Source organism: Coregonus clupeaformis, chromosome 18 (genome assembly GCF_020615455.1).
Source record: "Coregonus clupeaformis isolate EN_2021a chromosome 18, ASM2061545v1, whole genome shotgun sequence".
NCBI lineage: Eukaryota > Metazoa > Chordata > Actinopteri > Salmoniformes > Salmonidae > Coregonus > Coregonus clupeaformis.
The window spans coordinates 34,941,048-34,968,809 of NC_059209.1; the positions used below are offsets into that span (position 1 = coordinate 34,941,048).

At 42.9% G+C, this 27,762-nt stretch overlaps 1 long non-coding RNA gene across 1 annotated transcript; it reads left to right on the forward strand.

The window, feature by feature from the left end:
- The first annotated feature begins 553 nt into the window (after nucleotides 1-553).
- On the forward strand, nucleotides 554-14,360 carry LOC123493104. The gene is made up of 3 exons (XR_006661983.1): nucleotides 554-732; nucleotides 12,613-12,718; nucleotides 14,223-14,360. It is a non-coding gene; the product is annotated as an uncharacterized LOC123493104 (long non-coding RNA).
- Nucleotides 14,361-27,762: the final 13,402 nt, after the last annotated feature.

Here is a 27,762-nt window from a genome sequence, read left to right on the forward strand (position 1 = left end):
CATTTTGATTTGATTTGATTTGGTTTCAGTTTGAAGCATTTTCTTGAGTGGACAACTTGATTAAAGCTAGTTAATATGTAGGTCACCCAGAAAATATATCTCTGTTGATATCACATACATTATCAAGCATTTCACATATATTATCCAGATACTGACTGTTAGCACTTGGTGGTCAATAGCAACTTCCCACAAAAATAGGCTTTAGGTGAGGCAGATGAACCTGTAGCCATATTATTTCAACAGCATTTGACCTGAGATCCTCTCTAAGCTTTACAGGAATATGACTCTGAATGTAAACAGCAACACCACCCCCATTGGCATTCCTGTCTTTTCTGATGATGTTGTAACCATGTATTGCTACTACTTGATCATCAAAGGTATAATCTAAGTCCGTTTCAGAGATAGTCAGTATATAAATGTTATCAATTTCATGAACCTTGTCGTCAGGCTACATATGTTAATGATTGTTTTTATTGATTTACTGGGAGGCTTTTCAGAGGTAGACACAAGAGTGAACTGCAAACAGTGGGCTTCCTACCAGGGCAAACCACCTCAGTGCTAACAGAATAACTCAGGTTCATTGGCGCATGATTACTGCTTACAATATCTGTTCGACTGACAGAGGCATTCAGGGAAGTTAGAGGAAAATACATTTGGTTACTTACATTATGACTTCCAACACAGGGATAATGTACATTTGCAGCAGCACTACGACAACTCAGCGACACAATGGTAGGGATTATCTGAGCAGGGCTTGATATCACAATAATAATAATAATAATAATAATAATAATAATGACATTTCTATATACAAACTTCCTATACAATAAATTAAGTAATTGTAAAGACAGAAACAGTCTCAAATGCAATTTCCAATTTCAAAATTAAAACGTAATTACCATATTGGTCTAAAACCATTATTTGGTCAACAGTAATAGCCTATCCATTATGTTGACTCCTGCTATGAAAGTATGAGCCTGTCCCTGTTTCGCTGTAGGCTGCTATATGAGCGAGCCACTCTCCCTCCCCTTCCCCACTGTGAGGAGAGGGAGAGATGCATTTTGATAAGCAAAGCATATGACTGTTGCTGAAAAATGCAATTTCAAAGCAACTACTGTTGTTCTAGTTACAGAGGAGAGTCATAGCTTTTTGTGAGTATACAACTTATTTCTCACCTCTAAATATTGAGTTCATAGCACAACTAGCTGAGCTGCGCACGCCATTTGCAGTGAATAGGCCTACATCAAGTAGCCAAGGCCTAGCACTGGAAAGTTTTGTAGGACATTACATTTACTGATAGATGAATCATTTAGCCTACATTGCTATCTAGCAACAATATCATATTCAGAGTTATCAATCTAGTGTTTTGGGTTCCCACTTCCTCAGGTGGTGAATTATATAGCCTAGACCAATAGTCCTAGGTACAACGATGTCAGCAAATTAATCTCTGAAGAGACAAAAATAAATCTGATCGTTCTGGATCCTATTTTGACTAGTTGCACTTCAAAATATCAATTATGCAATCCCTGGATATGTCAGATGAAATAGCTTACTTTTTTAATCATAGGCCATACCATCTCAGTTGTCTTACTTGGCACTGGAGAAAAAAATCCCTAATGCCGCTAATGGAAAGTATTTTTTATCGTTGCATTTATCGCGATATTACTTTTTGTCCATATCGGCCAGCTCTGGTGTGTAGTGTACTATACTACAGTACACTGCAAAATACTAGAGTAGATACTATACATGGTCACAGGGTACTACAGTAAGTAAGTAAGTACTATACAGTAAGTATAGCAAGTACTATACAGTAAGTATAGTATAGTAAGTACTGTACAGTAAGTATAGTATAGTAAGTACTATACAGTACGTATAGTATAGTAAGTACTATACAGTAAGTATAGTATAGTAAGTACTATACAGTAAGTATAGTATAGTAAGTACTATACAGTAAGTATAGTATAGTAAGTACTATACAGTAATTATAGTATAGTAAGTACTACACATGGTCACAGGGTACTACAGTAAGTATAGTAAGTACTATACAGTAAGTATAGTATAGTAAGTACTATACAGTAAGTATAGTAAGTACTATATAGTAAGTATAGTATAGTAAGTACTATACAGTAAGTATAGTAAGTACTATACAGTAAGTATAGTATAGTAAGTACTATACAGTAAGTATAGTATAGTAAGTACTATACAGTAATTATAGTATAGTAAGTACTACACATGGTCACAGGGTACTACAGTAAGTATAGTAAGTACTATACAGTAAGTATAGTATAGTAAGCACTATACAGTAAGTATAGTATAGTAAGTACTATACAGTAAGTATAGTATAGTAAGTACTATACAGTAAGTATAGTATAGTAAGTACTACACATGGTCACAGGGTACTACAGTAAGTATAGTAAGTACTATTCAGTAAGTATAGTATAGTAAATACTATACAGTAAGTATAGTAAGTACTATACAGTAAGTATAGTATAGTAAGTACTATACTGTAAGTATAGTAAGTACTATACAGTAAGTATAGTATAGTAAGTACTATACAGTAAGTATAGTATAGTAAGTACTATACAGTAAGTATAGTATAGTAAGTACTACACATGGTCACAGGGTACTACAGTAAGTATAGTAAGTACTATACAGTAAGTATAGTATAGTAAGTACTATACAGTAAGTATAGTAAGTACTATACAGTAAGTATAGTATAGTAAGCACTATACAGTAAGTATAGTATAGTAAGTACTATACAGTAAGTATAGTATAGTAAGCACTATACAGTAAGTATAGTATAGTAAGTACTATACAGTAAGTATAGTATAGTAAGTACTACACATGGTCACAGGGTACTACAGTAAGTATAGTAAGTACTATACAGTAAGTATAGTATAGTAAGCACTATACAGTAAGTATAGTATAGTAAGTACTATACAGTAAGTATAGTATAGTAAGCACTATACAGTAAGTAGTATAGTAAGTACTATACATGGTCACAGGGTACTACAGTGTGATGTATTGTATACTACAGTACAATATTCTATAGAAAGCACTTCACTTTACGTTAGTATACTGTAGAATTGTTTCATGGTGAGAGAGGACCAGACTTGAATGCAACACTGACTAGTTGTCTTTAACGCATCTCCCTAGCAACAAGCACCAGGGTCATTTTTTATTTTTATTTATTTTATTTCACCTTTATTTAACCAGGTAAGCCAGTTGAGAACAAGTTCTCATTTTCAACTGCGACCTGGCCAAGATAAAGCATAGTAGTGCGATAAAAACAACAACACAGAGTTACATATGGGGTAAAAAAAACATAAAGTCAAAAAAGAAATACAACAGAAAATATATATACAGTGTGTGCAAATGTAGCAAGTTATGGAGGTAAGGCAATAAATAGGCTATAGTGCAAAATAATTACAATTAGTATTAACACTGGAATGCTAGATGTGCAAGAGATTATGTGCAAATAGAGATACTGGGGTGCAAAATAGCAAAATAAATAACAATATAGGGGTGAGGTAGTTGGGTGGGCTAATTTCAGATTGGCTGTGTACAGGTACAGTGATCGGTAAGGTGCTCTAACAACTGATGCTTAAAGTTAGTGAGGGAGATAAGAGTCTCCAGCTTCAGAGATTTTTGCAATTCGTTCCAGTCATTGGCAGCAGAGAACTGGAAGGAATGGCGGCCAAAGGAGGTGTTGGCTTTGGGAATGACCAGTGAGATATACCTGCTGGAGCGCAGACTACGGGTGGGTGCTGCTATGGTGACCAATGAGCTAAGATAAGGCAGGGATTTGCCTAGCAGTGATTTATAGATGGCCTGGAGCCAGTGGGTTTGACGACGAACATGTAGTGAGGACCAGCCAACAAGAGCGTACAGGTCACAGTGGTGGGTAGTGTATGGGGCTTTGGAGACAAAACGGATGGCACTGTGATAGACTACATCCAATTTGCTGAGTAGAGTGTTGGAGGCTATTTTGTAAATGACATCGCCGAAGTCAAGGATCGGTAGGATAGTCAGTTTTACGAGGGCATGTTTGGCAGCATGAGTGAAGGAGGCTTTGTTGCGAAATAGGAAGCCAATTCTAGATTTAACTTTGGATTGGAGATTCTTAATGTGAGTCTGGAAGGAGAGTTTACAGTCTAACCAGACACCTAGGTATTTGTAGTTGTCCACATACTCTAGGTCAGACCCGTCGAGAATGGTGATTCTAGTCGGGTGGGCGGGTGCCAGCAGCGTTCGATTGAAGAGCATGCATTTAGTTTTACTAGTGTTTAAGAGCAGTTGGAGGCTACTGAAGGAGTGTTGTATGGCATTGAAGCTCGTTTGGAGGTTTGTTAACACAGTGTCCAATGAAGGGCCAGATGTACACAAAATGGTGTCGTCTGCGTAGAGGTGGATCTGAGAGTCACCAGCAGCAAGAGCGACATCATTGATATACACGGAGAAAAGAGTCGGCCCAAAAATTGAACCCTGTGGCACCCCCATAGAGACTGCCATAGGTCCAGACAACAGGCCCTCCGATTTGACACACTGAACTCTATCTGAGAAGTAGTTGGTGAACCAGGCGAGGCAGTCAGTTGAGAAACCAAGGCTATTTAGTCTGCCAATAAGAATGCGGTGGTTGACAGAGTCGAAAGCCTTGGCCAGGTCGATGAAGACGGCTGCACAGTACTGTCTATTATCGATCGTGGTTATAATATCGTTTAGGACCTTGAGCGTGGCTGAAGTGCACCCATGACCAGCTCGGAAACCGGATTGCATAGCGGAGAAGGTACGGTGGGATTCGAAATGGTCGGTGATCTGTTTGTTAACTTGGCTTTCAAATACTTTCGAAAAGGCAGGGCAGGATGGATATAGGTCTGTAACAGTTTGGATCTAGAGTGTCACCCCCTTTGAAGAGGGGGATGACCGCGGCAGCTTTCCAATCTCTGGGGATCTCAGACGTTACGAAAGAGAGGTTGAACAGACTAGTAATAGGGGTTGCAACAATTTCGGCGGCTAGTTTTAGAAAGAAAGGGTCCAGATTGTCTAGCCCAGCTGATTTGTAGGGGTACAGATTTTGCAGCTCTTTCAGAACAGTCATGGCTAGAAGGGATCCAGCTTTTGTCAAATTAATGTCAGATTTGACTTTTCTTAGCAGGTTAAGAGAACTTACGCAGCAGGTTAGGAGAATTAACATAGCAGGTTAGGAGAATTAGGTTAAGGTTAGGAAAAAAATGTATCCCTTCTAGCCATTACCACCACCAGCTGCAACTCACTGTCAATCATCCTCCACGCTTGTTTGCAACACTTTAAACTATTTGTCTGATCCTTAAACTCGTGAAAAATACAATACATTATAAAGTACACTCTTATTCAGGACTTACATTTACGTCATTTAGCAGACGCTCTTATCCAGAGCGACTTACAGGAGCAATTAGGGTTAAGTGCCTTGCTTAAGAGCACATCGACAGATTTTTCACCTAGTCGGCTCAGGGATTAGACCCAGCAACCTTTCGGTTACTGGCTGTAACGATCCCGGCAGTCTGAGTCGGGTCCTGTCTGTGGACTAGTTTTTCCGCTCGTGATCTCCAGTTTCCCGAGGGTTCTGGAACGCTCCGGGGAGCTCTCTTGATTTCCGCACCTGCATCCCATCAGCAATCTGCACACCTGGTCCTGATCATCACCCTTCTTAGGCTCTGGCCTAACATCCATTCCCTGCCGGATCGTTAGCCATGAACATCAATCTCCCGGAACCTTCACCCAACCCCTGCCTGGTTGTCGGCGGCTGCCGAGCCATTCTTGGATCTACCACTGCACCTCCACCAACTCATCTCCGCCGTCCGCTCTGTCCCCTGGATTATTCTACATCGTTTTTTGGAATCTGTTAAATAAATACTCACCTTCGTTTCAACTCACCTTGTCCTGGTCTGCTTCTGGGTTCTGGCTTAGTAAACCGTGACAGAACGATCCGCCCAGTAATGAACCCAGCGGACCTGGACTCTGTTCGCCATGCCATTACCCATCAGGAGAAGATGTTGGGCCATCATAGCACGGAGCTACAGGAGATCGCGTTGGCAGTTCGGAACCTTTCTACCGGCCTGACGGAGGTCCAGAACCAGCGCAAGTTTCCGGTGGAGGATCCACTACCGGTTTCACCCATCTCGCCTGCCGCGTCTGGAGCTGTGTCCTTCCGTGAGCCCAAGGTTCCGACGCCGGATAAATATGAGGGGGAGCTGGGAAGATGCCGTTCTTTCCTTATGCAGTGTGGGTTAGTGTTCGATCTACAGCCCTACTCTTATGCCACAGACAAGGCTAGGATAGCCTTTGTGATTGAGTTGCTGCGTGGTCGAGCGCTGGAGTGGGCTTCAGCCGTTTGGGAACGACAAGACCCCTACATGGCTTCATACCAGGGGGTTCACGGCCGAGATGAGGAAGCTCTTCGACCATTCCGTCCGAGGGAGGGACGCAGCTAGGCGCCTGTTTTCGCTTCACCAAGGAACTCGCAGCGTGGCCGACTTCGTGATCGAGTTCAAGACGTTGGCTGTGGAGAGTGGGTGGAATGAGGAGTCTCTGCAAGCGGCCTTTTACCAGGGTCTGTCGGAGCAGCTCAAGGATGAGTTGATCTCCTATCCGGAGCCTAGTGACCTGGACAGCTTGGTAGCCTTGTCTATTCGGGTGGATAATCGAGTCCGAGAGCGAAGGAGGGAGAAGCAATGGGGTCCGTCCAATCGATCAGCTTCTCAGTTCCCAGTCGGGTCGGGTGGTGGACCAGAACACGTCGATCATTCTCCACCACAAAGGATTAGTGGAGAGGTCCTCTCTCCCGATTCTGAACCCATGCAAGTGGGGCGGCACGAGTTAACCAAGGAGGAGCGTCAACATAGACGTAAGACCAACTGCTGCCTCTACTGTGGTAGCTCGGGACATTACATCTCCACTTGTTCCCGGCGGTCGTCAAACTGCCCGGCTCGCTAAAGTTGGGAGGACTTTTAGCGAGCCAGTTTCAACCTCTCAGTACCTCTGTCAGACCCCGTTTCCCGGCTACCCTTGTGAACAGGAATCAGAGCTTAGCGATTAACGCTTTTATCGATTCAGGTGCCGATGGAAGCTTTCTTGATGCCGAGTTGGTGGAACAGCTGGGGCTTTCCAAGGAGCAATTGCCGGAAGCCATTGAAGCGACCACTCTGAACGGCAGTAGTCTGGCACGTATCACGATGAGGACTGAACCGGTTAAGATGCTGTTGTCGGGGAATCATTCGGAGATGATTTCATTCTTCATTCTGCCGTCTTCCCATGTTCCTCTGGTCCTTGGATACCCCTGGCTGAAGGAACACAATCCCACGTTCGATTGGGTGACGGGCAAGGTAACGAGTTGGAGCCTTGATTGTCATGCTAACTGTCTCAAGACTGCCTGTCCCCATTCGGTTCCCAGTCAGGTGATTGAGGCTAAACCCCAGATTTGTCCCTGGTTCCCGAGACATATCACGATTTGGGGGAAGTGTTCAGTAAGCAGAAGGCTCTGTCACTCCCTCCCCACCGACCATATGATTGTGCCATCAACCTGTTCCCTGGAGCTGTCTACCCCAAGGGAAGGTTATACAGTATCTCCCGCCCTGAACGTGAGGCTTTGGAGACCTACATCAAGGAGTCCCTAGCTGCTGGTCTCGTTCGTCCCTCGTCATCACCCCTGGGGGCAGGATTCTTCTTTGTGGGTAAGAAGGATGGCTCTCTTCGACCGTGTATTGATTATCGGGGGTTGAATGACATCACGGTCAAGAACAAGTATCCCCTGCCCTTGATGAGTTCTGCCTTCGACTCCTTACAGGGTGCTACGGTGTTCACCAAGCTAGACCTACGCAATGCGTATCACATGGTCCGGATCAGAGAGGGAGACGAGTGGTTGACGGGTTTCAATACACCGATGGGTCACTTCGAGTATCAGGTGATGCCGTTTGGACTGACCAATGCTCCAGCGGTATTCCAGAGTATGGTGAACGACGTCCTGAGAGATATGATCGGTCTCTTTGTGTTTGTTTACCTGGATGACATTCTGATCTTCTCGAAGGAACCTTCCGACCACGTCCAGCATGTCCGGCAGGTTCTGCAGCGATTGTTGGAGAATCGCCTGTTCGTGAAGGCCGAGAAGTGCGAGTTTCACGCCCACACGACATCCTTTCTCGGGTACATCATCTCCAGGGGAGAGATTAGGATGGACCAGGAGAAGGTTAGAGCGGTCCTGGAATGGGCCCAGCCCGGCACGAGATTGCAGCTCCAGAGATTTTTGGGGTTTGCGAATTTCTACCGCAGATTCATCCGGGATTACAGCCGTGTGGCCGCTCCGTTAACGGCCTTGACTTCCAGTATCAGGAGCTTCAAGTGGAACCCGGAGGCGGATCGAGCGTTTCTGGATTTGAAGAGGCGATTCACCAACGCACCGATTCTCTCTCAACCGGACACGGCCCGTCAGTTCGTCGTTGAAGTGGACGCGTCTGATGTGGGAGTTGGCGCCATCCTGTCGCAGCGATGCTCCACGGACAGTAAACTCCATCCCTGCGCCTACTACTCGCTCGCCTTTCGCCTGCGGAGAGGAATTACGATGTGGGTAACCGGGAGCTTCTCGCGGTGAAACTTGCCTTGGAGGAGTGGCGCCACTGGTTGGAGGGGGCGGAGCAACCGTTTATTGTCTGGACTGACCACAAGAATCTTGCTTACGTGCAATCGGCTAGACGTCTCAACTCCCGTCAGGCCAGGTGGTCGTTGTTTTTCGGACGATTCAATTTTTTCCCTGACGTTCCGACCTGGATCTAAGAACGGCAAGGCGGACGCCTTGTCTCGGATGTTCTCCAAGACGGAGGAGAGTGGGTCCAAGACCGAGACAATTCTCCCCCGGAACTGCGTCGTGGGAGCTGTTAGGTGGAAGATTGAGGAGGAGGTGATGGCGGCTCTTCGGACGCAGCCCGGTCCCGGTAACGGTCCACCCGGTCGGTTGTTTGTGCCTGAGTCGGTTCGTCCTGCGGTCCTCAAATGGTCCCACGCCAGCAAGATGGCTTGTCACCCTGGCGTGGCCCGGACGATGGCGTTTCTTCGCAGACGTTTTTGGTGGCCTGCCATGGCCGAGGATACTCGGGGTTATGTTGCTGCCTGTCCAGTGTGTGCGCAGAATAAGGGTACCAATCGGCCCAGCTCTGGACTACTTCACCCCCTTCCTATTCCCCGGCGACCATGGTCGCATCTGGCCCTGGACTTTGTCACTGGGTTGCCCGCTTCTGAGGGGAACACGGTCGTTCTGACTATCGTGGACAGATTCAGCAAGTTCGCCCACTTTGTGCCAATTGCCAAGCTTCCCTCTGCCTCGGAGACGTCCGAGATCCTGGTTAGGGAGGTTTTCAGGGTCCACGGGTTGCCCAGTGATATCGTTTCCGACCGTGGCCCTCAGTTTACCTCTGCTGTCTGGAAGTCCTTCTGTTTGGCCATTGGAGCTACAGTCAGTCTCACATCTGGTTTTCACCCCCAATCTAATGGTCAGGCGGAGAGAGCCAACCAGAAGATGGAATCCACGCTACGCTGCCTGGCCTCTTCCAACCCCACCTCCTGGGTCTCTCAGTTGCCTTGGGTTGAGTATGCCCACAATACTCTCCCTACATCTGCCACTGGGATGTCTCCCTTCCAGTGCCTGTATGGCTACCAACCTCCCTTGTTCCCTTCTCAGGAGAAGGAGCTCTCAGTGCCTTCTGTTCAGGCCCATATTCGTCGTTGCCACCGGACCTGGCATCGGGCCAGAAAGGCACTCCTTAGAGTTTCGGACCGGTATCAGCTCCAGGCGAATCGTCGCCGGATCCCCGCTCCCACCTACACCATCGGAGATAGGGTCTGGTTGGCCACACGGGATCTTCCTTTACGGACTGAGTCTAGGAAGTTGTTACCGAAGTTCATTGGTCCGTTTGTGGTGGAGAAGGTGATCAATCCGGTGGCAGTTCGACTCAAACTCCCGAGGACGCTCAGAGTCCATCCCACCTTTCATGTCTCCTGCCTCAAGCCTGTTTTCCTCAGTCCTCTGTTGCCTCCTCCGCCTCCTCCTCCTCCTCCTCGGATGATCGGAGGTGGTCCTGCCTACACGGTGCGACGCATATGGATTCCAGACGGCGGGGCCGGGGTTTCCAGTATCTCGTGGACTGGGAGGGGTATGGTCCTGAAGAGAGGAGTTGGATTCCGCGGCGACAGATCCTAGATGCGGACCTCATCCGTGACTTCTACCGCCTCCATCCTGGCGCTCGGGAGTCCGCCCGGTGGCGTTTCCCGGAGGGGGGTACTGTAACGATCCCGGCAGTCTGAGTCGGGTCCTGTCTGTGGACTAGTTTTTCCGCTCGTGATCTCCAGTTTCCCGAGGGTTCTGGAACGCTCCGGGGAGCTCTCTTGATTTCCGCACCTGCATCCCATCAGCAATCTGCACACCTGGTCCTGATCATCACCCTTCTTAGGCTCTGGCCTAACATCCATTCCCTGCCGGATCGTTAGCCATGAACATCAATCTCCCGGAACCTTCACCCAACCCCTGCCTGGTTGTCGGCGGCTGCCGAGCCATTCTTGGATCTACCACTGCACCTCCACCAACTCATCTCCGCCGTCCGCTCTGTCCCCTGGATTATTCTACATCGTTTTTTTGGAATCTGTTAAATAAATACTCACCTTCGTTTCAACTCACCTTGTCCTGGTCTGCTTCTGGGTTCTGGCTTAGTAAACCGTGACACTGGCACAACGCTCTTAACCACTAAGCTACCTGCCGACTTGTTAAAAATATATAAAGATGGAGTAATTCTTACCAGTGCTGTAGAGATTGGAGAAGAGTCTGTCTTGGGGTCTGTAGAGATTGGAGAAGAGTCTGTCTCGGGGTCTGTAGAGATTGGAGAAGAGTCTGCCTAGGGGTCTGTAGAGATTGGAGAAGAGTCTGTCTCGGGGTCTGTAGAGATTGGAGAAGAGTCTGCCTAGGGGTCTGTAGAGATTGGAGAAGAGTCTGTCTCGGGGTCTGTAGAGATTGGAGAAGAGTCTGTCTCGGGGTCTGTAGAGATTGGAGAAGAGTCTGTCTCGGGGTCTGTAGAGATTGGAGAAGAATCTGTCTCTGGATCTGTAGAGATTGGAGAAGAGTCTGTCTCAGGGTCTGTAGAGATTGGAGAAGAGTCTGTCGGTTTTTCTTATGCCCCTTCGTTGTTTATAAAGACCTGTGAATCCCCAATACACCCTCAACATATTCCCACAACACAGAGGCTGCGTCCCAAATCAGAGGCAATGGTGAACCACAGGTGGTCTGTTGGGCGGCAGGTAGCCTAGTGGTTAAGAGAGTTGGGCCAGTAACTGAAAGATCGCTGGTTTGAATCTCCAACCCGACTGAACATTCTGTTGATGTGCCTTTGAGCAAGGCACTTAACCCTAATTGTTCCTGTAAGTCGCGCTTGATAAGGGCATCTGCTAAAATGTAAATGTCTGTTCTCAGTGAAGACCCTCAACCAAAAGAGACACACTCTTCATTTGGTGTGCTCTAGAAACTAATGTGTAACCAGGGCTCTGATGTTTGACCAATTTGTTCCCATATGCAACAAAATATTTAACTGTGTGACAAAGAGTTTTATTTTGGGAGCACTGTGCGACTATGGAAAAAAAATCTCCTGGATAACAATTGTTGTAATATTAAGGCTTCACTGTACTGTTGTTTCAGAGTGCCCTAAAGAAACAAGTGAGTGCAGATTGGTTAGCGTCATGGTTGCACCATTACTACAGCGTAAACGGCTTGCTTCTAGCCCAACCAGTTCAAAAGATCTGACAAATATTACCGGCGCAACATTTTTATCTTCCTATGGCGGTGCGCCAGGATCGCATTTTACGTTCATAAACCATGTCGTGGGTCGTTCTAAAACTACTCGTGCATCAACATCGTTAAAGGGCATGTAGCAGCTACTTCTCAAGGCCAGAAACGCATATAAAAGTAACTTGGAGTCCCCAAGAAAACAATCCCAAATTACGAACTCTTAAATAAATGTTTATAATACCATAATATTGTTCTCCAAATCAGCTGTAACTTCGAAAACAATCCCACAATGTCCCGCGGACAGTGTTACGCCTCGATCACACAAACAGTGGTTTGCGTTTTGGTACAGAAGTTTGTTGCACACATATCCAGATGATGCTGTGTACCATTTTGCGCAATGATGCTGTAGGTGTGATCGAGGAAACAAAAATCAATGCTCACCCTTCATATACTTGTAGGTAAAAAACATTTTTTTTTTACTTGTGGGTTAGTAGTGCAGAGCTAGCTAGCAAATGCATTTTTATTCATCAAGATAGCCAAGCTTGCTATGCAAATGTGATATATGGAGATATATGGAGGCCAGGGATTGGTCTATTAAAATCACACCATATTATGTTACATATGATATAAATACCATGTTTTGAACAAAGGACGGGGAGAAACAACATATCAACAGATTGGGCGGTTATTCTCCAGATATCTGCAGATGTCTGTAAATTGACGCTAAACTCTTTGGATACAATAAACCTTTATAATCAAAGTACAGCGTCAGCGGACTTCTTATCATCACAGCATAATTAGCAACATATTTTCAGACACCACAGAATGGCGACGAGGAACATTTGGGACGTATTGCGTCTTTTCTCAGCATTCCATTCATGGGCAACGAAGTGACTCCCGCTCAAGACGCCGGCAGATAAGGTGAGATTTCTCACAGCTTTGGGCGCTGGTCGGTTCGTGTGCTTGTGTATGTGTGTGCGTTGAAGAGACGTACCGTCAAAGGACTTGTGTGTGCGCTTTGCTGTTATTTGCTGTGTGATGAGAATCCGTTCTACATTTTCTAAATTTGTTTACAACAGGGGGGAGTGTTTATAGAAATTATTAACACTGGGCACACCGATATTTTGGCTTGAATAAAATAAAAGGAGTGTCCAGGAAAAGCATGAAGGAATAAGGCCAGGAAATAAGGAAAAAGTATACTTTTAGGACGTCGCTGATTTTAAGGAAGCCCTCAAACGAGGCGATCATTAAGATGGGCCATAAATCTTAGAAGAGTCATTAGGTTGACTTTCGGGTCAGTTCTGTTCAGTTCTGGGAACTGTGATCTTGTGGAAGATACATTCAATTGCACGTTACCTCTCGGAATATAGTTGACGAAGTATATGTTCGAAGTAACCTCTCATTTGAATATCTGCAACTCGAGGTAGCACAAATTTAGGAAGGAACAATGAGAAATAAGGAGTGACGGTAGCATGCTTAGTGTATTGTATGAACGGATGCAGTCCTCTTGAATTGTGTGTGTGTGAGAGGAAGAGAGAAAAATAATAAAATAAAGACGTCTCTGTTGTGTTTAAACTGTGTGTCGACTCATGTTAGGATAAGATTTATGTTATAGATATATACATATATATGTTTTGGTTGAGAACAGGGATTTTTGTTTTCATAAGGAAATATGTAGGTTAAGGTTAAAAAATCTTATGAGTCTCCATTGGTGAGAATGTTAATAATTGTTAACTAAATATGAGCCCCCTGGAAGGACGTTAAGGTTAAAAATCGTATGAGTCTCTATAAAAAGAGAACGTTTACTAAGTATTAGAATATCATGAGCAAATAACTATAAATCTGCAGATTAGAATAAGTGAAGATAAGAAACTTCGAAGTAGGAGTTGTGTTCTATGTTCTGTGTTGGTTTGTGAGTTTTGTTAAGTGTTACTGTTTGTCTATGTTGGAAATGGAGGGACAGCTGCTCTGTCTGCTTTCTGTTGTTTAGCTTGGGATATTTCCTTTCACTCTGAAATCGCATTGGTGAATGAACTACGCATGCGTGGGATTTTATGAGTTTAGAGTTACGTAGAGCAAATATGCCACTCCCCTGCCTGCACAGAGCTGCTGGGAGACGCAGTCTCAGAGCAGACAGAGAGGGAGGGGGAGACTTACATACGATTAAAGTATTCTGTTTGTTAAATCAGCTGTTGTTTAACTATAAAACTATTTGATTGAGATATTGAATTGATAAATGAGAGATATGTTGACGGATTAAAAAAATAAAATAATAATTAAATAAATAAATTAAATTAAATGTTATTGCGCTATTTATAATATTCCTGAGTTAAGCTGTTTGCTTATTTCTTAGCGCCAATGTGAACATAGGTATGCATAAATTACTAAATTGTTGTCTGTTTCCTTTGTTCTTCTGTCATGTGAGAGACGAGAAGGAGGAGACAGAGAGAGAGAGAGGGGAGGTGCTGACGAGTACATCAAGCGACAGGGTGTGCTGCAACGGATCAAGTCAAATTAAGGCCAGTACTGTTCTATCCACAAAACCTACTTTCCCTTACAGGATATAATAGATACATTGTGTATGCATAGAATATTTCATGTTGTGACCATTTCACAGGAACTTGGCAACAGACTGATGAATTGATGTAATTGATAATTGCACATTAGGGTTTTTGTGAATGAGTTGTTTTGATTAGAGTTGTGTTGGAAATCCAGCACTGACATTATTCTGTAAAATTAAGGTAATTGGGTGATTATTAAACAATTGGTTTGTGAGTGCTGTAGTGTTGCTGGATTACAGGTCTTTCTTTTTTGGATTGCTCTGAAGTTGACTACTTTCATTTACTTTCCTGATCGGATGTGGTAAGATTGCCACTAATCAATAATTTGGTAAAATAAAATAAAATAAAATGAATAAATAAGTAAATTGATGAATAAATTAATAAATTAATTGCTACATAGTCTAAAATAATAAAATAATTCACAATAAAGGAATATAAAAGAGTTGTTACAAGGGGGAAAAAGGACATAAAAACTATGAAAGTAATTACTCTTGTTGATGTAGTACAAAATAGTAATCCTCTAGTTAATGGTATTGCAAGGTTATCTGGAAAATTGAATAAACGTTGGCCTGACATTGAACAACCATGGCCAGTGGAAGGGACTCTTAACCCAGACGTCATCAAGATAATGCTAGTGCTTGTATCCACGTATAAGGCAGATCAAAAGAAGGGGAAAAAAGGGGAACAATGTAAAGAAAAGAAAAAAAGAGAGCTGGGTGTTCTTAAGCTGTTTGAAAATGAAGGACAAAAACTGATAAAAGATAGAAAAGATAAAAGAGACAGAGGTATAGAGAAAATGGCAAAAGAGGTGAAGGTAACAGAAAAACTAATGGCAGAAGTCAATACACCTTTCTCACATATGGATTCAGCAAAAAGACCCCCACCTTACGAGGAAGAAGTAGAGTTTAAGGACATCTATCCTCAGCTTCCAGTGATCATTCAGGAGGGTGATTATTGCATCAGAGATGAAGATGAACGAATAATAGAGAGAGGACAAGCAGAAACGACCATAAAGATGAATCCAAACTACAAAAGTAAGAAGAAAACGAGATGTCTGGAAACTAAGGGTGGAGTGAGGTTCAGGAGGATGGAACTTGAAGATGATGACGATGATGATCAGAGTGATTCAGAAGAGATCATGGGTGGATATGACCCTGTGATCAGACAGAGGTTGGCCAGAGCGGAAAGAAGGGGTGATGGAAGTTGGAAGAAGAAGAATACAAGAGATTCGAGTTCTGATGAAAATGAAGATGGAGACAGCGATGAAGATTTGGAGATTAAAGGTGCTTCATATTCAAGAGGATTTTATCCTACAATGACTAGCACAGAAGAAATAGAACAAGATATAGATCGATGCATATCATGCCTGGATAAAGCGAATAATTTAGAAGAAGTAAGAGAACTGGAAGAACAACTCAAGAAGCTAAAGATACAGAAGAAAAAACTGCTGAAAAAAGGATCCCAAGAATTGGGGAAGAAGTATACATTGAGGCCAAGACAAGGGAGCACAAGTAAGAAGATGATGCCAGTGATAATTCGAGGACAGAACCTGGAGTATAAGCCTTTGCAGAATACCGATATGTCAGATATACTTGAGAAGCTGCCTACTCTTCAAGATGGAGCATATCCTTGGATTTCAAAGTTGGAAGAAATTACGGTGGGAACACAGTCTGCCATAGGAGACATTAAGAGACTTTTGGCTAATCTCCTTGGGATTCCAGGTATGGAAGAAATTTTTCAGAGAGCTGGACTTCATAGATATGTGGGGACTGCAGTGAATTACCCTGAATTGTTGGCTCCAAGTAGAAATCGGCTGTGGAGAGCACTGAAAGATACGTTTCCAACAAATGTGCATCCTGACAACATTCTGATTGACCCACTAGGACAACAAGAAAATCCGAGAGCCTATGTGTCAAGAGTTCATCAAGTGTGGAGAAATATTACCGGAAATGATCCAGATATGAGTCAAATTGAGCAGTCAATTTTGAGAGCTAAACTACAGATGGGACTGCCCTCACCAGTAAGGAGCAAACTGGCAGAGGTGATTGGACTTGGAAGCATGACAAAAGGTGTCTATACAGATCATATAGCCCATCAAGTGGATCTGTACCGGAAAAAGGAACACAACCAGAAAGAACAGGACCAAGAAACTCTCAGAAAACTCAATCAAATACAACTGGTGCAGAATAAGAAGGAGAAGAAACAAGCTTTGGTTATGCAGAATCAGTGTGCACCAAATCAACAATCATAGCCAGTTTCTGGACAGAGACAGAATTGGAGAGGAAGAGGACGAGAAGGCTTAGGAAGAGGAAGAGGAGGAAAATTTAAGCCATACTTCCAGCAATCTTCAGAAGTGTGTTATAATTGTGGACAGGTTGGTCACTTTGCCCGTGAGTGTAATGGGCCAGGAGGAAACACCAGAGGAAATTTCAGAGGAAGATACAGGGGCCAGTCAAGATCATCTGGAGGACCGGTGAACCCTTATAGGCCTGGAGCAAGGATTCTAGAGGTGCCCAGAAGATCCGAAAGGGTGGTGTCAGCTGGTAGCATCAGGACCGGAAAAAGATCCAACAATTGAGGTGAAAGTAAACAAACGACCATTGGAAGTGATGGCGGATAGCGGAGCTGCTTTTACCTGTGTTCGGCCTGAAGATGCTACACATCTCCCTATGTCCAATCAACTAATTAGGACAATCGGATTTGAGGATCAGAAAATTACAATACCCATACTGGTATCAGAACATACACCTATCGCACTCCTGAGTGGTGCAGTGGTCTAAGGCACTGCATCGCAGTGCTAACTGTGCCACTAGATCCTGGTTCGAATCCAGGCTCTGTCGCAGCCGGCCGCGACCGGGAGACTCATGGGCGGCGCACAATTGGCCCAGCGTCGTCCAGGGTAGGGGAGGGAATGGCCGGCAGGGATGTAGCTCAGTTGATAGAGCATGGCGTTTGCAACGCCAGGGTTGTGGGTTCGGTTCCCACGGGGGGCCAGTATAAAAAAAAAATAATGTATTCACTAACTGTAAGTCGCTCTGGATAAGAGCGTCTGCTAAATGACTAAAATGTAAATGTTGGGAAGAGATGCATTGTGTAAATTGAACTGTACAATAAAATGTACACCAGACGGCTGTCTGGTAGAAGTGCCAAAGGAAAAGGTTTACCAATTGTTGATGACGACAGAGATGGATTCTTCTTCAGTATTCTGGATTGGAAATCTCAGTGAAGAGTTTTTGAAGCAGGCTAAGATATGGGAGAAATTCATTGTGACAAACATGCCAGATGCGAGGCTTCCAGAATATCAATTTCATTGTACGCTCAAGTATTTCAAGAATGCTGCCCAATCGGACTCAGAGGAATGGTTGAGTCATCAACCAAACTCAGCTCATGTTGCATAATTTTAGGACCACAAGGAGCAGCTATGAAGATAAACACAGACGATTATCTGGATAAAGATTTTGAGATTGAGAAGAGTGTGCCACATGTGACCTTGTTGGTTTCTGAAGGCTATGAGCAGAAGCAAATAGGAGAAATGATGACAGAAGCAGAGAAAGCTGTTTTCGTACCGATGAAAGAGAATTTGGCAATTTGGAGGAGTGAAGATCAGCGATTTCTCAAGATAATGATTTCGGCTCAAGGACAAGGAGAGCCACAAGCTGTACGGATGACACATGAATCTATTTGCAGTGCGAAGATGGATTCAGACCCTATGACAGAGGAGATGTTGCAACAAGTTCCAGAATGTTTGTGGTCTCAACACAGTACCGATATTGGACTTGTGAAATCAGCCCAACCGGTGAAAGTTGAACTTCGACCAGGAGCCAGACCTCCTTGGAAGAATCAGTATCCATTGAAAGATTAAGCAATCCAAGGGATCGAACCACAAATTGAAGGACTTTCAAAAGCAGGTGTTTTGAAGACAATGAAAAAATCCTTAGAGTAGCAATCAATTGTTGTTTTGGGAGAAACCATGAGGGGTTGATAGTAGCGCCTCTAGACCTATTAGGTCTGATGATTTAGGAAGCTATGGGTTAGCTAATGTTGCAAGGGGGGAGATTAGGAGAAAGATTATAAAGGAGTAGGGTTTTTGGGCACCATATTTGCTTGAATAGATTGACTATGTCATAGGCAGGTGCACAATCTGTCTGAAAAATAATGTTTGCAGGGGTGTGACTGTTATTCTTGGTTACATTCCTACACCAAGAGGTGCATAAGATGTCCAACTAAGCTAAAAGATGCTCAGTCGGTTGCAAAGTTATTGTGTAAAGAAGTCATAAGCAGGTGGGAATTTCCCGATTTAATATCCTCAGAAAATGGGAAGGAGTTTTGTGGATAAATCATTGAAATGGTTTTTGGAAAAATTGGGAAAAAAAAGTCAGACTAAAATGTTATGAAAACTAGGGTTGAAGTAACTCTAGGAAATTTTCAATATCTGATTGTGTGATAATTTTTCACGTCTTTACATATTATTGTGATATTTAGTATTTTCTTATGAATCAAAGGGGGGAAATGGAATGTGATTCATATATATATATATATATATATATATCATTCTTATATTATTGTTGATATTGATGTTTTAATTTGCATGTGTTGTTTTGCAAAAGATACTGGTTGGTGTTTTCTTTTCTTCCAGAAGTATATGGGGATGTGTAGAGTGGGATTCAAATACTCAAACATGGACAATATGAATGGACTGGAGGAAGTGGAACAAGGAAGGTGTGGAAATGTTCAGATTCCATCATCAACGTTTCATTGGAAGTCGACACTGCTGAGGAGATGAAGTGTAGTGGACTACATTCCAGTGTTATATTCTTTCTGTATTAATTTTTTGAATAATTATGTTTTCTGTTGTTGGGTACATGTGGGGACCTCAGATGTTTTTGTTTATTTCGTTGAAGCTTAGGGATATTGGGTCTAGGCAGGGACAGATATAATCCACAGGAGGGTCCGATGGGTCGACCAGCCTGAATGTGGACATTTTTGATTGTATTTTGTTTGCTGAGGTTTTCATGTGTATTCAATTGCATCATAGCTTAAAATGCATTGATAAAGATTTATAAATTGATCTGGAGTACTTAGGTGGTCGCCTGGGGCAGAGGGGCCGTGAGAGAATTTTCCTGTCTTGATTGACTGATGGATATTTGGAATGAAAGCTGCCAGACAGGTTTTTCGCTCTTACACTCCATAACAATTTATTTACACTCCATACAAAAATGTGTCTATATTAACATGTGTTTACTCTCCATACATTTTGGTTTATTGCTGAAGTTACTCAAGAACAAAAATTGTTATTTGTCATAATCCTATTCTTTTTGTTTGAGACTTAATTAGTCTCGAAGGGGGGAAATATGTAGTGTCTGAAGGTCTATGATTTTGCTGACATTTGCAAATGGTGTAATAGATGAACTTTACTCTGCTTTGCTGAAGCATTTGGAAAGCATTACTACATAGGCTTCTTGGAATAGAGGACATTTGGAGATATGTGGAGGCCAGGGATTGGTCTATTAAAATCACGCCATATTATGTTACATAGGATATAAATACCATGTTTTGAACAAAGGACGGGGAGAAACAACATATCAACAGATTGGGCGGTTATTCTCCAGATATCTGCAGATGTCTGTAAATTGACGCTAAACTCTTTGGATACAATAAACCTTTATAATCAAAGTACAGCGTCAGCGGACTTCTTATCTTCACAGCATAATTAGCAACATATTTTCAGACACCACAAAGTATCACAAACAACCAGCAGCAGAGACAGGACATTATCAGGGCTTCACCAGGTAAGTGAAAGTGCTAGCTTACTACCTCTATGCTAAGGTATATATAATAATATGGTAACCTGTCATTCAGGGCAGGTAGGGAAGAGCACCATCTGTTTAGCCCTAAAAAATATATATATACAGTACCAGTCAAAAGTTTGGACACACCTACTCATTTAAGGGTTTTTCTTTATTTGTACTATTTTCTACATTGTAGAATAATTGTGAAGACATCAAAACTATGAAATAACACATATGGAATCATGTAGTAACCAAAAAACTGTTAAACAAATCAAAATATATTTTATTTTAGAGATTCTTCAAATAGCCACCCTTTGCCTTGATGACAGCTTTGCACATTCTTGGCATTCTCTCAACCAGCTTCACCTGGAATGCTTTTCCAACAGTCTAGAAGGAGTTCCCACATATGCTTAGCACTTGTTGGCTGCTTTTCCTTCACTCTGCCGCCCGACTCATCTCAAACCATCTCAATTTGGTTGAGGTCAGGGGATTGTGGAGAACAGGTCATCTAATGCAGCACTCCATCGCTCCAGCCCTTACACAGCCTGGAGGTGTGTTGGTGTCATTGTCCTGTTGAAAAACAAATGATAGTCCCACTAAGCCCAAACCAGATGGGATTTCACATCGCTGCAGAATATTGTGTGAGCCATGCTGGTTAAGTGTGCCTTGAATTCTAAATAAATCACAGGTAGTGTTTATATATCTATATTTATTTATTTAATTTGCCTGTTTTGCATGTTATTTTGGCATTAATTTGTGTCACATATCAGTTTGTAACCAATGTAAAAAAAAATATCCTCAGCTCCAAAATACAGGTGTTTCAGCCTAGCTCAGTGCTTTATGAGGTGGAGGGGCAGCCAGCGGAAATTCAGAGCATAGGCGTTGGTAATCTTCTTAGCTGTCACACATGGGGACACTACTTCACCGCCTAATCTACAGGGTGAGCTAGGCAGTTGAAGCACCCTAGGGTGCTGCCATAGATTTACATTACAAGTGCCTGTCCAAGAAGGCTCAAGATCATTGGCCACAGATAAAATAATGTAAAATCATGTTATATCTAATGTAGCTTTGATTGGACTGATCATGTCAACGTCATACTTTCACAACCTTAGTTAGCAAGCTAGACAAGCAGTCATCATCATGAATCACATCGACAATCTACTGGCAAATCCTTTTCAATCCTTGTCGCATGAATAGTAATTATAGATAAAATGTATCGCCGCTCATTTGCCATTGGATGTAGACATTACACAACAAGTCGGAAATCGCAACTTCAACAATCAGTAGTTTGGAAGGAATCAATGGCTAACTGCAAGCGTCGCAAAGCAATCACTATTTTGCTTCCCCTGCCTGCTGTTCAGTGGAGAGGGTGTGTGGTCCAAGTCAGGGTTTAAGGATTTAAAACATCTGTCTGAAAGGGTCTCTTTTCCAAACTTCACACCATGGGCCAGAAAAGGTTGGATCCAAAAGGGTTCTACCTGCAACCAAAAAGGGTTCTTCAAAAGGGTTCTCCTATGGGGACAGACGAAGAATCCTGTAAGGTTCTAGATATCACCTTTTTTTCTAAGAGTGTATTTACAGTGTTGCATATCAGTTTCTAGAATTCACATAAGCCCAATATAGGCTGAATCTCAATCAATTTGAAAACATCTTGTTTTCTGGTGCTCCTAACATGTTTAAGTTGGGAGTACCAGCGCTACCAATTTTTTTTTTTTACATTTCATTTAGAGCCCTGTTTGTAACCAAGTCATTTATTTGTTATTCTAAAATGTTAAGTCAAAAACCTGTAAAAGTCAAATGCTGGAATATTATGTTAATTTACTGTGAAAAGCACTATTTGTTTACACTATTTACTACTGAAATTGTACACGGTCTCTTTACGAATGTCAAGTTGAGCTGACAAGATGCAAGAGATCAGTCATTCAGTCATATTGTTATCATTGAAAATGTACACTGCTAGCTAAAAGTAACTTTTTCATTTAACTTCATGGTGTTAAATGAAAGAACCAAACTGAGACCATTATACTGAAACACAGTTGTTTTATTGATGTCTAAAGGGAGGACCATGAGATCAGAGTGATGCTCCAGCTTCTTCAAGTTGGATGAGTTCCGCTGGAGTACAGCAATCTTTAAGTCATACCACAGATTCTCAATTGGATTGAGGTCTGGGCTTTGACTAGGCCATTCTAAGACATTTAAATGTTTCCCCTTAAACCACTCGAGTGTTGCTTTTACAGTATGCTTAGGGTCATTGTCATTTGCGCCAGACATAGCGTTTTCCTTGTTGGCCAAAAAGCTCAATTTTAGTCTTATCTGACCAGAGTACCTTTATGTTTGGGGAGTCTCCCACATGCCTTTTGGCAAACACCAAACGTTTTTGCTTTTTTTATTCTTTAAGCAATGGCTTTTTTCTGGCCACTCTTCCATAAAGCCCAGCTCTGTGGAGTGCATGGCTTAAAGTGGTCTTATGGACAGATACTCCAAAATCCATTGTTGAGCTTTGCAGCTCATTCAGGGTTATCTTTGGTGTCTTTGTTGCCTCTCTGATTAATGCCCTCCTTGCCTGGTCCGTGAGTTTTGGTGGGCGGCCCTCTCTTGGCAGGTTTGTTGTGGTGCCCTATTCTTTCCATTTTTAAATAATGGATTTAATGGTGCTCCGTGGGATGTTCAAAGTTTCTGCAATTTTTTTTATAACCCAACCCTGATCTGTACTTTTCCACAACTTTGTCCCTGACCTGTTTGGAGAGCTCCTTGGTCTTCATGGTGCCGCTTGCTTGGTGGTGTTGCAGAATCTGGGGCCTTTCAGAACAGGTGTCTATATACTGAGATCATGTGACAGATCATGTGACACTTAGATTGCACACAGGTGGACTTTATTGAACTAATTATGTGACTTCTGAAGGTAATTGGTTGCATTAGATCTTATTTAGGTGCTTCATAGCAAAGGGGGTGAATACATACAGTGGGGAAAAAAAGTATTTAGTCAGCCACCAATTGTGCAAGTTCTCCCACTTAAAAAGATGAGAGAGGCCTGTAATTTTCATCATCGGTACACATCAACTATGACAGACAAAATGAGGAAAAAAAATCCAGAAAATCACATTGTAGGATTTTTTATGAATTTATTTGCAAATTATGATGGAAAATAAGTATTTGGTCAATAACAAAAGTTTCTCAATACTTTGTTATATACCCTTTGTTGGCAAAGACACAGGTCAAACGTTTTCTGTAAGTCTTCACAAGGTTTTCACACACTGTTGCTGGTATTTTGGCCCATTCCTCCATGCAGATCTCCTCTAGAGCAGTGATGTTTTGGGGCTGTCGCTGGGAAACACGGACTTTCAACTCCCTCCAAAGATTTTCTATGGGGTTGAGATCTGGAGACTGGCTAGGCCACTCCAGGACCTTGAAATGCTTCTTACGAAGCCACTCCTTCGTTGCCCGGGCGGTGTGTTTCGGATCATGCTTGTCATGCTGAAAGACCCAGCCACGTTTCATCTTCAATGCCCTTGCTGATGGAAGGAGGTTTTCACTCAAAATCTCACGATACATGGCCCCATTCATTCTTTCCTTTACACGGATCAGTCGTCCTGGTCCCATTGCAGAAAAACAGCCCCAAAGCATGATGTTTCCACCCCCATGCTTCACAGTAGGTATGGTGTTCTTTGGATGCAACTCAGCATTCTTTGTCCTCCAAACACGAAGAGTTGAGGTTTTACCAAAAAGTTATATTTTGGTTTCATCTGACCATATAACATTCTCCCAATCCTCTTCTGGATAATCCAAATGCACTCTAGCAAACTTCAGACGGGCCTGGACATGTACTGGCTTAAGCAGGGGGACACGTCTGGCACTGCAGGATTTGAGTCCCTGGCGGCGTAGTGTGTTACTGATGGTAGGCTTTGTTACTTTGGTCCCAGCTCTCTGCAGGTCATTCACTAGGTCCCCCTGTGTGGTTCTGGGATTTTTGCTCACCGTTCTTGTGATCATTTTGACCCCACGGGGTGAGATCTTGCGTGGAGCCCCAGATCGTGGGAGATTATCAGTGGTCTTGTATGTCTTCTATTTCCTAATAATTGCTCCCACAGTTGATTTCTTCAAACCAAGCTGCTTACCTATTGCAGATTCAGTCTTCCCAGCCTGGTGCAGGTCTACAATTTTGTTTCTGGTGTCCTTTGACAGCTCTTTGGTCTTGGCCATAGTGGAGTTTGGAGTGTGACTGTTTGAGGTTGTGGACAGGTGTCTTTTATACTGATAACAAGTTCAAACAGGTGCCATTAATACAGGTAACGAGTGGAGGACAGAGTAGCCTCTTAAAGAAGAAGTTACAGGTCTATGAGAGCCAGAAATCTTGCTTGTTTGTAGGTGACCAAATACTTATTTTCCACCATAATTTGCAAATAAATTCATAAAATATCCTACAATGTGAATTTCAGGATTTATTCTTCTCAATTTGTCTGTCATAGTTGACGTATACCTATAATGAAAATTACAGGCCTCTCTCATCTTTTTAAGTGGGAGAACTTGCACAATTGGTGGCTGACTAAATTCTTTTTTTCCCCACTGTATGCACACACCACTTTTCCGTTATGTATTTTTTTGAATTTTTCATTTCACTTCACCAATTTGGACTATTTTGTGTATGTCCATTACATGAAATCCAAGTAAAAATCAATTTAAATTACAGGTTGTAATGCAACAAAATAGGAAAAACGCCAAGGGGGATGAATACTTTTGCAAGGCACTGTAAAAGTTGTGATTCAGAACACAGTTTAGAGCTGTGTCTGGGGACCCAAAGGGGAGCACATTTTGGTTTCTGCCCTATCACTACACTAAAACAATTGGGTGTCACAAGAGTTAATGACTTGTCACTTAGCTTTAAGATGAAAAGTCCAAACATAGATCCACATAGATCCATGCTATGATGATCTCCTGCCAAAGAAAATATAAGATAATTATGTTGTATTCAAACAAAAATATATGCTATCCAAATAGTGTCCATTATTAAAACAAAAATCTCCATCATTGGGCAGAGTAATGGACAGTTAGCATATTCTGTGCCTGAGCTTGAACTGGGCAGAGCTGGTTTTGATGATTTTGTGGGGGATCCTAACGCCTGCCTCTGGTAGTGTCAACTCACTATGTGGAATACTGTGGGCAAATACACAATGAAAAGAAAACTCAATAAGTCAACTGACAAAATGAGTTGAGTGGGTTGACATGATGTTGACAAGCATTTCAATTTCATCCAAGATCTCACATACAATTTGGTTTGAATCCAATCAACCATGATCACAACACACTCACCACAAGCAAAGGGTCAGTCTTGGTCTCCACATTGTCTGAGGTCTGTGAAAACAATTAATGGAGAGCAAAGGGGGTGTTAATAAAATTATGCAAACTCGTGTTTTCTTTTGTGGGGATTTTATAAGGCAAAGTGCAGATCTATCATAAGTGTGGCATATTAGGAAATAGGATAGTGGGAGAGTTGGTTAAAACCTCTTAAGGATCTGACCCTTGTTTTCAATTTTCGCCTAAAATGGCATACCTAAATCTAACTGCTTGTAGCTCAGGACCTGAAGCAAGGATATGCATATTCTTGATATTATTTGAAAGGAAACACTTTGAAGTTTGTGGAAATGTGAAATTAATGTAGGAGAATATAACACATTAGATCTGGTAAAAGATAATACTAACAAAAAAACATGCGTTTTCTATTTTTTTTTTTTTTGCATCATCTTTGAAATGCAAGAGAAAGGCCAGACAGTGATGTAGTATTCTAGATGGAATTTAGATGTTGTGCACCAGATGGCAGCAGTGTGTGTGCAAAGTTTCAGACTGATCCAGTGAAGAATTACATCACTACACAATATTTTGTGTCAAGTCTGCCAGGAGTTTTCCCAAATATGCCGAATTGGTTTTCAAGTACATAACTATTGAGAACATACAAAAGTGCTATGGTAATACAAAATTTAAGTTTGCACACTCCCAGGACTGTCTTAAATGATGGATCATTAGCTTCCTATAGAAAATGCACTAACCTTCACACATCTAGATGGCCGGGCGGGGTGAGTGTGGAGTCAGAGGTCAAACTGTAGAACCCAGTTCCTACATTTGAATATAAAAATTGATTTTCCAAACAAAACTACACTACATTTTATTTCTGGGACCCTCAGGATGACAAATCAGAGCAAGACTACTGAATGTAAGTACATTATTTACCTTCAGAGGTGAATGTACCAAACCAGTTGCCATGATAAAAGTGTTTTGTTGTTGTGCACTATCCTCAAACAATAGCATGGTATCTTTTAGCTGTAATAGCTACTGTAAATTGGACACTGCAGTTAGATTAACAAGGATTTAAGCTTTCTGCCCATATAAGACATGTCTATGTCCCGGAAAGTTGGCTGTTGTTTACAACACCGTTCTAGTCACATATCGCATGTTGAGCAACAACCGTCCCGTATAAGGGACACCGATCCCGTAGAGGTTAAAATCAGCGCTTAATTTGAGCCAGATCCTGGCGGAACAGGATCTGGTACCTCTCCTTTTTGGACTGTTTGTTCCGGAACCTATTCGCCCGGAGCCGGTACCTCTGTTGGCATTTAAAATAATTTTCACTTTTTGCAGTGTAAAAATGTCTAATAAAAGGAGATATTAAGTTCATTTGAGTTGCCTCTTTGTTAATTCTTAATGTGAAAAAGTAGATTTTCTGTCACGACTTCCGCCGAAGTTGGTGCCTCTCCTTGTTCGGGCGGCGTTCGGCGGTCGTCGTCACCGGCTTTCTAGCTGCCACCGATCTACATTTCTTTTTCCATTTGTTTTGTCTTGATTGTACACACCTGGTTCCCATTACATTATATTATTTCCCTATTTAACCCTCTGGTTCCCACATGGTTCTGTGCGTGTTTGTTCTTTGTTTTGTGTCTAAGACTTATGTGAGCTGGTGTGTTTTCCCTGCGTGGAAATTAGTGTTGTTTATTTTTCAAGTAAAGTACATCGTTTACTCAGTTCTGTGTGCCTGACTCCGTCCTACCGCTGCACATTGACACTTGACAGAAACACACACCACATATGGAGTCAGCAGGTGCATCCAGTCATCCGGTTCCAGTGGAGGAGCGCGTCCAGCCGCACGTGACGATGCTCCAGAATCTTGCACAGCCTTGGATCGCGTGTTGCAGACCATTGAGTGATGAGAGAGAGGAGGTTTTCCCAAAACCCCATCAACTTCAGATCAACCCACACCGATGTCCACCCCTCCGTCACCTGGACCCAGTAGGATTCGGCTCTCGCTCCCGAGGGCATATGATGGGACGGCTGCCGGGTGCCAGGGTTTCCTGCTCCAGGTGGAGCTCTACCTGTCTTTCGGGGAGAGCGCTTGAGTGGGCCAATGCCGAATGGGGAGGAATAGACGCAGCGTTGGTTCGCTATGAGGATTTCACCCGCCGCTTCCGGGTGGTCTTCGATCATCCACCTGAGGGGAGAGCGGCGGGGGAACGCTTGTTCCACCTCAAACAGGGGAAGAGGAGCGCACAGGACTTTGCACTGGACTTCAGGACCGCGGATGTCCGGGTCATGGTCCGTCCATTCCATCCCCCAGCACCTCCGACCCTAC